Source organism: Moschus berezovskii, chromosome 22 (assembly GCF_049115385.1).
Source record: "Moschus berezovskii isolate FMDL1 chromosome 22, NW_MosBer_1.0, whole genome shotgun sequence".
In the NCBI taxonomy this organism is placed as follows: Eukaryota; Metazoa; Chordata; class Mammalia; order Artiodactyla; family Moschidae; genus Moschus; species Moschus berezovskii.
The window spans coordinates 25,811,340-25,822,641 of NC_142481.1; the positions used below are offsets into that span (position 1 = coordinate 25,811,340).

Consider the following 11,302-nt stretch of genomic DNA (forward strand, 5'->3'; position numbering starts at 1 on the left):
AATATGCAGCAAGAAAATGGACCATTTTTAGAGCCATACGGTATAATAATCTACTTTATACCTTCACTCACTGTATTTCAGTAACTGAACAGTATACTTTAAGAAATGCAACATGAATATGGGAAAACAGGCTCTTATTTCCAGGGGTAGGGACCATGCAAGTCTAATGTCATCACAAGAGAGCACCAAGAAAAACCTCCCCCACAAAGAAAAATAGCAGGGCAACAATAAACATCATCCTATCTCACTACAGCAACTAAGAAAGAGCTGGCAATACTAAATCACAGAAATAATGTGAAGGGGAAAAGAAAAAGACAACTGCAGACAAAATAAGAAGGGAAAGTTTTATTAATTCTAAATATGCTTTCCCCATTGGGTTTGCACTAGCATTTGTCCTAATAGGTTCCAGATGTTCAGCCGTCCTGTAAGTAGCTACCTAGGATAAAACAGTAGCTTGCCTCCTTTAAGTTAAGAAGGTGAAATCGTGGACCTTGGGGCTGATTTACAGTTTAGTTAAATCAGAGCCCACAGCATTAACAAACGGGATCGGCTAGCAGTGGGTGAAGGCGAAAATGGCTGTTAGAAAAGGCTGGCGGCTCAAGAGTTAATACCAACCTTTGCTTTGAATGCAGCCTTCTGTAGTAGCTAATGAAGGTAATGAAATATGACATGTAGTTTGGCCCTTGACCATGGAGTGCACCCCCCTCCCCTCTGTGCTGCGAACAAAGCCAAAACAGATGTAGCGACTTCTGTATGGTTTGGGGTTGACGTTTGTTACACAGAGCAGGTCACCATGTACATTCCCAGAACGTTCGCTTCTGACACACGCGGCATTATCTGAGAAAGATGCTGCCTTTGTTTGTGAGGTGGGAAGAGGAGACAGGGACTGAACGAGCAGACAGGGGGACTTGAGCCTCCGTGAAAATTCAGCCAAATTCGCCTCGTGCTCTTTGCTCTCCTTCTCAGCCATCACGCCCCTGCCCATTCCCTCCCCCTGACGCTCTCTAAAATGGAAAAACAACAAAAAAAAAGCGTTCTGTCCTTTAGGGAGAATAGAGACAGCTTTGCCTCAGCAATGGAGCTTTCAACGAGACTGGATATTATAGAAAAATCTCCCTGTACGTTGACCACTGGCCAATCTTTTAACATTAGAAGAAAGGGAACAATAATGGGTGTGTTTCACCAAAGGATGGTTTGCACTCTTATTTCGGAAAGTCACCTGCGTCTATCACAATTGACAATGAACAGGAAGAATCTCCTTGGCAAACAACACCAACATTTTAGGTTTTCTGACTCTTGTCAGTATCTGTGCCTGGTAGCCCCATGCAAGTGGACAGGTCTCAAATGAATGTGCTATGCTTCTTGCAATAAAAAGCACTTGGCTTGGCTGTGTTGCTAATCCTAATTGCAGCTGCACTGGATCCAGCGTCTCTGCTCTTGAGGGCCATTGGACTGTTTGACTGTGATTTTTTCCTCCCCGAGGGATCTCACTCAAATGGTTTTCTTTAAAGAAAATTTCATCAAGGCTTGGCCTAATACAGCATCTATTCTTTCCAAAGGATCAGATGTTCAGCAAAGTTAGGGCAAAAAAGAAGAGTAAGAGGAAGAGTCCTCTGGACAACTGATAGCCTGTTTCAAATGTTATTTATCATTCTCAGCAGAAACACTGACGTGCCTTTTGAAAGGGGATACTGTACCTTTAACCTTGAAACTGAACGCATTCTTAATTTGGGATGCAAGCTGAGGTTCAAAAACGGATAGCCTTTGGGTGGTGGTTGGGGGGAGGGGTGTGGCTGGATTTATTTATGAGACGTGTGGAAAATTTTGACATCACAGGCTAGAGCCATTATTCACTTGTTACATGACACAAGATTGGCTCTTTTAATGCAGCAACATCACATAAAAAAAATTTGATTTTATCCTCTGACAGCAGGCTGGTCCTCTGCTGCTCACTACCCATCTACCCCCACAAAATGTAATCTTTTGAGGTTAAAGGCCACAGGAAAGTGATTTAAGTACGCTACGGCTTCCATAAGCAGGCTATGGCTTTCATCAGATCCCGGAAAACCGGGTTTGGACTGAGCTCCCTCATTAACAACAAGCTGCAGGAGGGTGGGGACCGAAGGCTAGCTGGGAAGGAGGCTTTTCTGTAATGGGGTTCCCCAGTCCACCCCAAGCCCCTTTCAGCCCTTCACCAGCACAGCTGCTTCCTGATGGCTGGGTAAGAAATTGATGTGGACTTAAAGCCGCTCATCAATTTTAAGAACCATCCACTTCTGAGGCATATTAGCCCAGTCCTTTCTCCAATTATGCAGAGACGTCTGAGACGTAATAAGAATCAGACCTGGAGGGTATAAGACACCCAACATTTTCAGGATGTGTCATCCTTTATTCAAAGCATCTTGCCCCCACAACTGCATCTTACGACCAGGAGACAATCCTGGGAAGCACAGTCTTAGGACCCCCAGTTTGCAAAGGAGGGAACTGAAACTGCAAGAGTGGCCTGTCTGAAGTGATACATGTACAAGTGGCTGATATATGACCGGAACCTGGACCTTAAAGCCTCTCATCTTTCCTCTTCAGCCAATTTTTCTATACCTTTTCTGCATCCAACAGAAACTTGTGAAGGGCCAGGGACTACATCGGGTACTTTTATTTCATTTGAACAGAGTTTACAGATTGCATGGAAATTTCTGTCATCATGCATCCCGCATCCAAACCTTATGTCTTCAGTGTCAGAATAATGTCACAAGGTCCAAAGGTTTTGAGTTCCGTTCCGAGGCTAAGGAAAAGAGGTTGCCTCATGTCTTCATCACAAAAAAGAACTCAGTCTCTAAAACTCCTGCCTTCTGAAGGTATTATGAACACACCCAGGACTGAGTGGCTACATTTTTATTGGCAACAAAACTGTGAGTCTGCTAAAGAGCAAGCTCAATGCATGGAATAAGTACTGGCTGGAGTGAAGGCATACCCGGAGCTGAATCCTCTGGGCATCAAGGTCTGCTGATGAAAGGATTGTGGGAGTGGGGAGAGGCTGCCTGCAGGGAGGAGGCTGCAAGAAAGGGCAGATATCTTGAGTATCTGGCTTAGATATGATACATCACGAAAACTCTACCCAGAGTCCAAAGACTATCCCCACAACTCTGCTGTGTCTGGAAATATCACTGCTTGAGTAAAGCAGGTTTCTTGTCTTCATTTAACAAACTCGTCCACTAAGATAGCCAAGGCAGGCTGTTCAACAGTTTATATTGTCACATTCAGGGCTCCGATCTGACACAGTCTCAAGCAAGTTGCAAGCCAGAGTCAGTCTTCACTGGTTTTTGATGAGCCTGGAATCAAAGCCTTGGTTGGTGAGAGGTGAAATCAAATGCAGAGGTTTTCTGTGTTATGAAACCCTCGACCACGCCCACCAAGAGTGACAACATGTGAGGGGTCCTGTAAGATCTTACAGAGGAGGGAGCCGTGCCATTTCTGCTGAGCTTCCAGAATGCCCCATTCCCCACTTTGACACTGAGGATTAATCCCTTAACTAACCCAGAACCGCATCTGGAACTTCATCCCTTGACAACAAATGTTAATAAGTGTGAGTTCTAAGATTCTTCTGAGTATGACTGAAATGCAATCCTGCCTGGAGACGGGGATCAGTAGATGACCCCTCCTGCTTCCCATTAGGCTTTGCCATGTAAACCGCTGATACAAGTGGTATCCTATGAAACTGACAGTATTTGAAATGGTTTTGATCTACAGAATAGGCAAATTCATAGATTTCAACCTAGTATATTTCTGAGTTTGATAAATAGACAAGTTTAATATGCAGCACAACTGAGAGCATTATTTCCAGTAGAAAGACTTGTTGTATAATGCCATGAGCATATTATGTGGCAGGTGTCTAATTTTCTTTTACTTCTAAAATGCAAAGCATTGACATTTTTATTACCCATGCTCAAAAAAAAGATTAACAAAAAATACAAAATATTATCAAAACTACTAAACCTTCTGCAAAATAGTTGCCAATTTAGCAATGAAGATGAAGTCTAAATGACAAGCAGAAAGACTTGGAAGAATCGAGTCAATAAAACTCTAGCTGTCCTGACAAAATGAAGAAAAAAAGATTGCTGGTAGCAAAGAAGTTACCCAATCTCCTCATATTCTCACTGTTCCTTCTTATAGCCCATCATCCAAGGAAAACAGCCCAGGCAGTGGAAAATTACTGTTTTCCAACAAAAGAGACCAACTGCAGCAATGTTGTTTTTATTTTAGACACACATCACACAAGAAGAGAAATGCCACTGGGATCTAGAAGTCACCCAACACAACTGAAAAGAGGTAAGGACCTGAGACAGCTATAGAATATAGAAATGGAAAGCTTTCAAATGTCTCGCAAGGCTGTAGCCACCTCTACAGATCCTAGTAGTTGGAGTGCATGACAGAGCATCAGCAGCTCAAGGTCAGCCAAAGGTTATAGTACCTTGGCTGATAAGTTCTGTAATAGTCAAGATAAAGCATACTTGCAAAAGTGGGGACACATACATAAGGAGATGATGGAAGGGACCAAAACCTGGCTCACAGCCTATTCATGAAATCCTGTGGGGGGCAAAAAAACATTTTAACCCCAGTCTTGCTGGAACTTAAACATGGCTTTGATCCTGTGTGATTAAGACTTTCCAGGTTGAAGAAATGTTACTTGGGAAAAAAACCAACAACATCCATGCAGGCAGGTTGTAGCAGCCAATGGAGGGGGAGAAATAGTCCAAATTTTAAAGAACCAGGTCACACGTTTGATGTGGTCTCATGACCTGCTCCTACAAGGTTGTGGCCTTCACTGAACAATGAATGTTTCTGGATCTCCAGAAATGACAAAAAGCATAGGACCCAGGAGCCCACCTGGGGCTGCTGGGTGAATGTATAGTGTTGTTGAAAACAATAAAGTTAATTATTTAAGACTGTAAGTCCCAGGGAGGCCAGTGGCAAACATAAATCAGAGATGGCTGATATTTTCCAGTCTGAGTCATTGTATGACAATGAAACTCAGAAACTAGCCAGGGCAGAAGGCTGGCTGGGAACAGAACTGCACCTACCGTGATAGCAGGGAAAGAGCTCTGGCACAGTCAGGGAACCTGTGCTCTATTTCTGGCTCTGTGTGACCCTCAGTTTCATCCAAAAACTGGTATGACAGGAATTACTGTGAAAATAAAACATACTAATGTACAGGCAACACAAGCTGAAAACTTGAAAACTTTCAGTAAGTATCAGGTATTCGCATCAGTGTTAGCACTAAAATGTTGAGACCGATCACACATTCAAGGCTGGGTTCTCCCGCTTGTCACTATGGTTAGGAAAAAAGAAAAAAAAAGTCTAATTTGGCTGTCATCAGAATTCCTTGTACAGAGAGAATGATTATTTTAAGGAAAATATTCTTGATAAGGTGCTTAAGGGGAAAGTGAGACCTTGAGGGCCTGAGTCAGAAGGAAACAGAGGTAGTTATACTGAAATGCACACAAAACTGATGGAATTTGGGCGGGGAGCGGGTGAGAAGAGAAGAAAGGAGGAAAAAGACGAAAGAGTCTTGCCAAAAAGGTAGGAAATGGAAATCCAAGCTAAAAAAGGGACCAGATGGTCATATGTAAATGCTCCTTTCCTACCAAAATGTCAGTAGTCATTATACGAAGTCCACACACACTTAAATAAACCCCCACACACAAACACAAACACACATCTCTTATGAGTGGTTTGTCTGAAGGAAATTTAGGAAGATGCCTCAGTTACTTGGCCATATCACACATCAAGACAACTTCCAAGATTAACTGATTCAACACAAGCAGGAACAAGGAAGCAAGAAGTAACTACCAGGATGCTTCAGCCCCTTAGAAATCTGCAGAAGTATTGTAAAGGGTGTTATATTTACATGGGACATTTACAGAGGGTGGGAGTTTAGCCATCTTACCTAGAGATGTTTAGACACAAAAACCCTGCTTGATGTCTGAGTTACAAATGGTCTGCTAATATTAAGTCATTAGAAACATACTTCTAGAATGCAACAAACTCCCTATGTCCAGTGCCCCGCAAATGAAGCTTCTCCAAGTCACAACTGTCTTCAAAGCTTCCCCTGAAACCAAAGTGTCTATTTAAAATTAAGAGGAGAGTGTAGAAGCAAGCCAGTGTCTACACCTGTGGTGAACGCTGTACTACTCCAGAGACACAAAAACCAGGTAAGGCAGAAATACTCCTCTTTCCTTACAGGACTCTGGAATCCACAGCCACCACTCAAGCAGCTTTGAGAGACATATATTCTCTCTGATCCTCAATCTCTTTATCTAAAGACGGCACTGACTTTTTAAGAGTTGATATAATGATTAAATGAGAAACATCTATAGAACTGTTTTTGATAATGGTAAGATACTATGTAAGTGTAAATGATGTACACCTTTTTTAAAAGCATATAGATGGAGCCTGCAGATCTCTTCCCTTCTGTGACCATCACTGAAGCGCCAGAGGCCAAAATGAAGTTCAATCCCTTTGTGACTTCTGACCGAAGCAAGAATCGAAAAAGGCATTTCAATGCGCCTTCCCACATTCGCAGGAAAATTATGTCTTCTCCTCTTTCTAAAGAGCTAAGACAGAAGTACAACGTTCAATCCATGCCCATCCGAAAGGATGATGAAGTTCAGGTTGTAGGAGGGTGCTACAAAGGGCAGCAAATTGGCAAAGTAGTCCAGGTTTACAGGAAGAAATACGTCATCTACACTGAACGAGTGCAGCGGGAGAAGGCTAATGGCCCAACTGTCCATGTGGGCATTCACCCCAGCAAGGTGGTTATCACCAGACTAAAACTGGACAAAGACCGCAAAAAGATCCTCGAACGTAAAGCCAAATCTCGCCAAGTAGGAATGGAAAAGGGCAAATATAAGGAAGAAACAATTGAGAAGATGCAAGAATAAAGTCATTTTGTCTACAGCTTTCATTAAAAACTGTTAATATTTAAAAAAAAAAAAGAAATAAAAGCATATAGATGAATTCCTAAGTAGGTCTGCACTGTGAGAGCAAGCACCAAGCATTTAGGATGAGGTCATAAAGCATCTAGATACAAAACTCAAATTGTGAGAGGTTTCTTTGGGGCAGCGTTCTCACTTGTAAAGGTGATAAGAGGGGACAGATGCTCATTTTGCTTGGGATATTGGTACCCAGGCACCTTTTACACTTGTTGCTTCTGTGGATCTTCTTAGGAGAGCCAGGACTCCACATAGAACTTCCCAGCGGAAGAAAATAGCCTCTTCCCTTCCTTCCAGGAAGAAAAGGGACAGAAAAAAGCAACTCAGTTTTGGCTACAGTTCTGTCTTGAAATCTCCAGAAACAAAGAAGGATAAACACCAAAGGTCCCCTCCTGTCTCCAGGTTTTGAAACTGCTTTCAGCTAAGGTGTGAAGGTTGTGGGAAAGGAAAAGAATTTTATCCTCTGTATTAAAAGAATCCAAAGACCCAATATTGATTTTTGTCCATCATTACCAAACATGCACAATAGTACCAATAACTATGTGTAGAAATCATCAGTGGGACAATTATTACCGTCACATAAGTCAAATGAATGTGCTTATTAGGGGCTGTGATTGTGGTGCAAGAGAATTCTTTGTTGGGTCATAAATTATTGCTGTAATCTGTGATCTCTTTTTCCCCCTTCTTCCTCTTTCACCTTGTTCTGAAGCCCATCCATGAGTTCTATTCATGCCAGATAAAATCAAAATAATGAAACATCAGGGTTCCTCTGGGACATCAGCCCGTGGTACGTGCTCAGCTGCCCTCACATCTCACGTGGCCGTGACCACATCAGCCTCTGAGCTGCCCGCCTCCAGCTGCCCCTGGGTACTAGATCAGGAATCAGGCAGCTTCTGAGCTGAAGTCTGTACTGCATCCACAGCCAAAGGAAAACAAGTGTCCATGCCCCCTTGGGAGAGCAGGCCACAGGCAAGGGACACTTCGCTTTCTGAAGATGATTTCTGACATACTGACTCTATAAAAGGCCCATCAGCTGGTGGGTCTAGTTCTTCGGCCACTTGCCAGCCCTGGCAGTTGTAAACCCAGGGCTGCTCCCTTCAGAGTGCAATAACTACAGTCTCCTAATAATGAACAAAACCAACATCAGTGACACTGCCTGGAAATGAATGTTACCACTTAGATTCTAATAAAAGAGAAGTTGGAACAAGCTGCACTAGGTGCCTTTTATTTGTACTTATATTCAATTATATGGCATATGTTTTTAGTGAAATTGTTAAAAAGGGATTTGTTTATTTTCAGTGGGATACATCTTTTATCCCCACCGGTAATAATGAAATTTTAGTCACTTGCTCAGGCCCCTACCTCTGGTTTATTGAGCCCCAGCATAAGGAATGACACATATTTTCTGAACAAATTAACAAGACAACACTATCCTCCTTAGCTGGGAGGCAGGTTAAGGGGGTATATGTGAATGTGGCAATAGATTCTGTTTCTCCATAAATACTTGGGCTTCAATCTTTATACTACTCACTGAAAAAATTACTCCCGAAACCATTGCATCAACCATAGGGGTATAAGACAGAAGACGGAGGGCTAGACCAGGAAATCAGGGCATATGGATTCAGATTTTGCCATATCACTTCATTTCCCTGTATTTCCATTTCCACAGCATGAAATGAGTGGAGAGGTCCAAGTTCTTGCTCTAAACCGTGACTCTGAATTACCTTCAGAGTTCTAGAAGTGGTCAGCATCCCAATAATATGATGATATATGTGCTGATGGGTTCATCCGACCCTGTTTTCATTTACCAAAATCTACATATGAATCCTACTCCTCTTGTGTCTGTGGTTGTCATAAACCCACAAGCACTGTCAGTGTACGTCAATATGCTGTGAGACTCGGATGTGACCATTTCACTTCTCCCTGCCTCAGTTTTCTTGCCTCGGCTTTCCTGTAGCTCTGATGCTCCAGCCTTCTCGGACAGTTTAGTCACAAGGACAGGGAAAATGTGTATGAAGATCTAAACATTCATATTTATCCTTATCATTAGAGGAACAGTTCACCTGAGAACCTGCCTCCTTCTAAAGCCATCCCTGTTTCTGAAGGACAGAACATTAGTCCTGCCGAGGGGAACAAATTAATCAGTTACCGAAGAGACACACTGAAGTCCTCAAAGCCTAGGTCTGTAGAAACTACATCCTAACAACATGACAGATGCAAAATAAATAGCGGATTTTAATTAAATTGATTCTGTATAAAATCCAGTTCCCAGGATGAAATAACAAGAGGTATTAGAGACTTCTTATGACTCTTTCAGAGTAGGGGGCCAAAGAGAGATAAAGCAAAGGCAATGAGAGATAAGTGTGACAGGGAGGAGTGTGCTAGTGTGCTTCATGGTATTTGGGTATGGAGAAGTCCCAGAGTGAGAAATGGCCTTGGGATATTGTTGTGCTTGCTGTTTAGTCGCTAAATCGTGTCCGACTCTGCAACTGCACAGACTGAAGCCCACTGTGTTTCTCTGTCCGTGGGATTTCCCAGGCAAGAATCCTGGAGTGGGTTGCCATTTCCTTCTCCAGGGATCTTCCTAACCCAGGGATCAAGTCTCCTACAGTGGCAGGTAGATTCTTTACTACTGAGCCACCAGGGAAGCCCTTGGGATATTAGGAAATGCCAAATTACTTTTTAATGACCACTACTTTCAATAACCTCATTTTGAGGTTCAGATCATCCCAAATGTTTTCTAGTAGAAGTCTGCTCGACAGTGCTGATAGAACACAAGGTTTGCGGTCAGCAGGTAAAAACCTACTGCAAATCAGCGAGAGGAGTGAGAAGGGAAAGGCTGATGCAGATGGTATCTTGGTCTTCAGTGTGTGGCAGCAACAGACCCTGATATGTTACATTGTAGCCATGAGAACCACAAACAGGACCTTGATCTCTGCCCCAAAGACCCTGACCGATCAAACTCACTTTTTTGATGAGCACCACATCCAAAAAGTTGATGAGGAATGATTTCTAAGCAAGATAAAAAAAAGAGAAAGAAATCATAAAACTAAGCAGCTTTATTAATCTGTAAGATTAATACATGTTGTATTCTTATATGTAGCCAAAGCATTATCATTTCTAACGCACAAAAGAACTTCTATTATAGTCAAGAAGAAAAAGAAAACACAGTAGAAAAATAAGCAAAGAGATGTGAACAGGAACTTAGAGAATGGGAGATGCAGATTGTCCACTGAATGCATGAAACATACCCAACCCCACAGATGGTCAGGTAAATGCAATCAAAGCAACAATGAACTATTTCTGTTAAATACTATTACTGTCTTTGTTGACAAAACTTAAAAATACTGAGGACATCCAGTGCTGGGGACAATATTAGGGACAAAAGTACTCCCATGTATTTCTGAAGGAAATATGAATTGCTACATTTTGGAAGGTAATCAAGCCATGCCTATTAAAGACTAAAAATTCATTTATTCTTTGACATAATAACCACTTTTATCAGAATCCAGTGAACAGAAATAAAATCACCGATACATAAAATTATGTATGAGGATGTTTATTTAGGCATTGAATATCATAGAAAAAAAAAACCTTGATTCACCTAAAAGTCTATGATTAAGGAAATGGGTGACTGCACTCTGTTATACCCAGTCTATAGGAAATTATGAACTTACTGGAAGAATAAAACTTAGAAAAATGTTTATTACACATCAGTCAGTTTTAAGAAGTACACTGCAGGACAATCTGTATGATAGAACGTCATTTTTGTAAAATAAAAGTGAAGACTGGGTATGTGTACAATGATAATGATACAGAAAGATATCAACCACATTTGTTGCTGCTTAGTCACTTGCTGTGTCCAGCTCTTTGCAACCCCATGGACTGTAGCCTGCAGGCTCCTCTGTCCATGTGATATCCCAGGCAAGAATACTGGAGTTTGTTGCCATTTCCTTCTCCAGGGGACCTTTCCCATCCAACAAATTACTGAAAGATTAATTACAAACGGTGGTAGGAATGAAGAGGAAGAGTGGATCATTGAACATTTTTCCTTTACACATACTTATATAGCTCTGTTTTATTTGACTTGCTACAATAAGGATACGATAAAAACCACAGTAATTTAATATAAATGCTAAAACAATGGCAAAAAGCTACATCAAGTTCTAGCAATTTTTCCAGTAAGGATCTATGGATTTTAAGCGAACTAAGGACAGTCCCATGGTCCCACATGGCACTTCTCACATAGTTGATACTCAGTAAATACTGAATGAATGAATATTTGACATTCAAAAAGATTTATGAATGTGGCT

At 41.8% G+C, this 11,302-nt stretch overlaps 1 pseudogene; it reads left to right on the forward strand.

Moving 5' to 3' along the window:
• The first annotated feature begins 6,461 nt into the window (after positions 1-6,461).
• Positions 6,462-6,938, forward strand: LOC129546238 (large ribosomal subunit protein uL24 pseudogene; annotated as a pseudogene).
• The last annotated feature ends 4,364 nt before the right edge of the window (positions 6,939-11,302 follow it).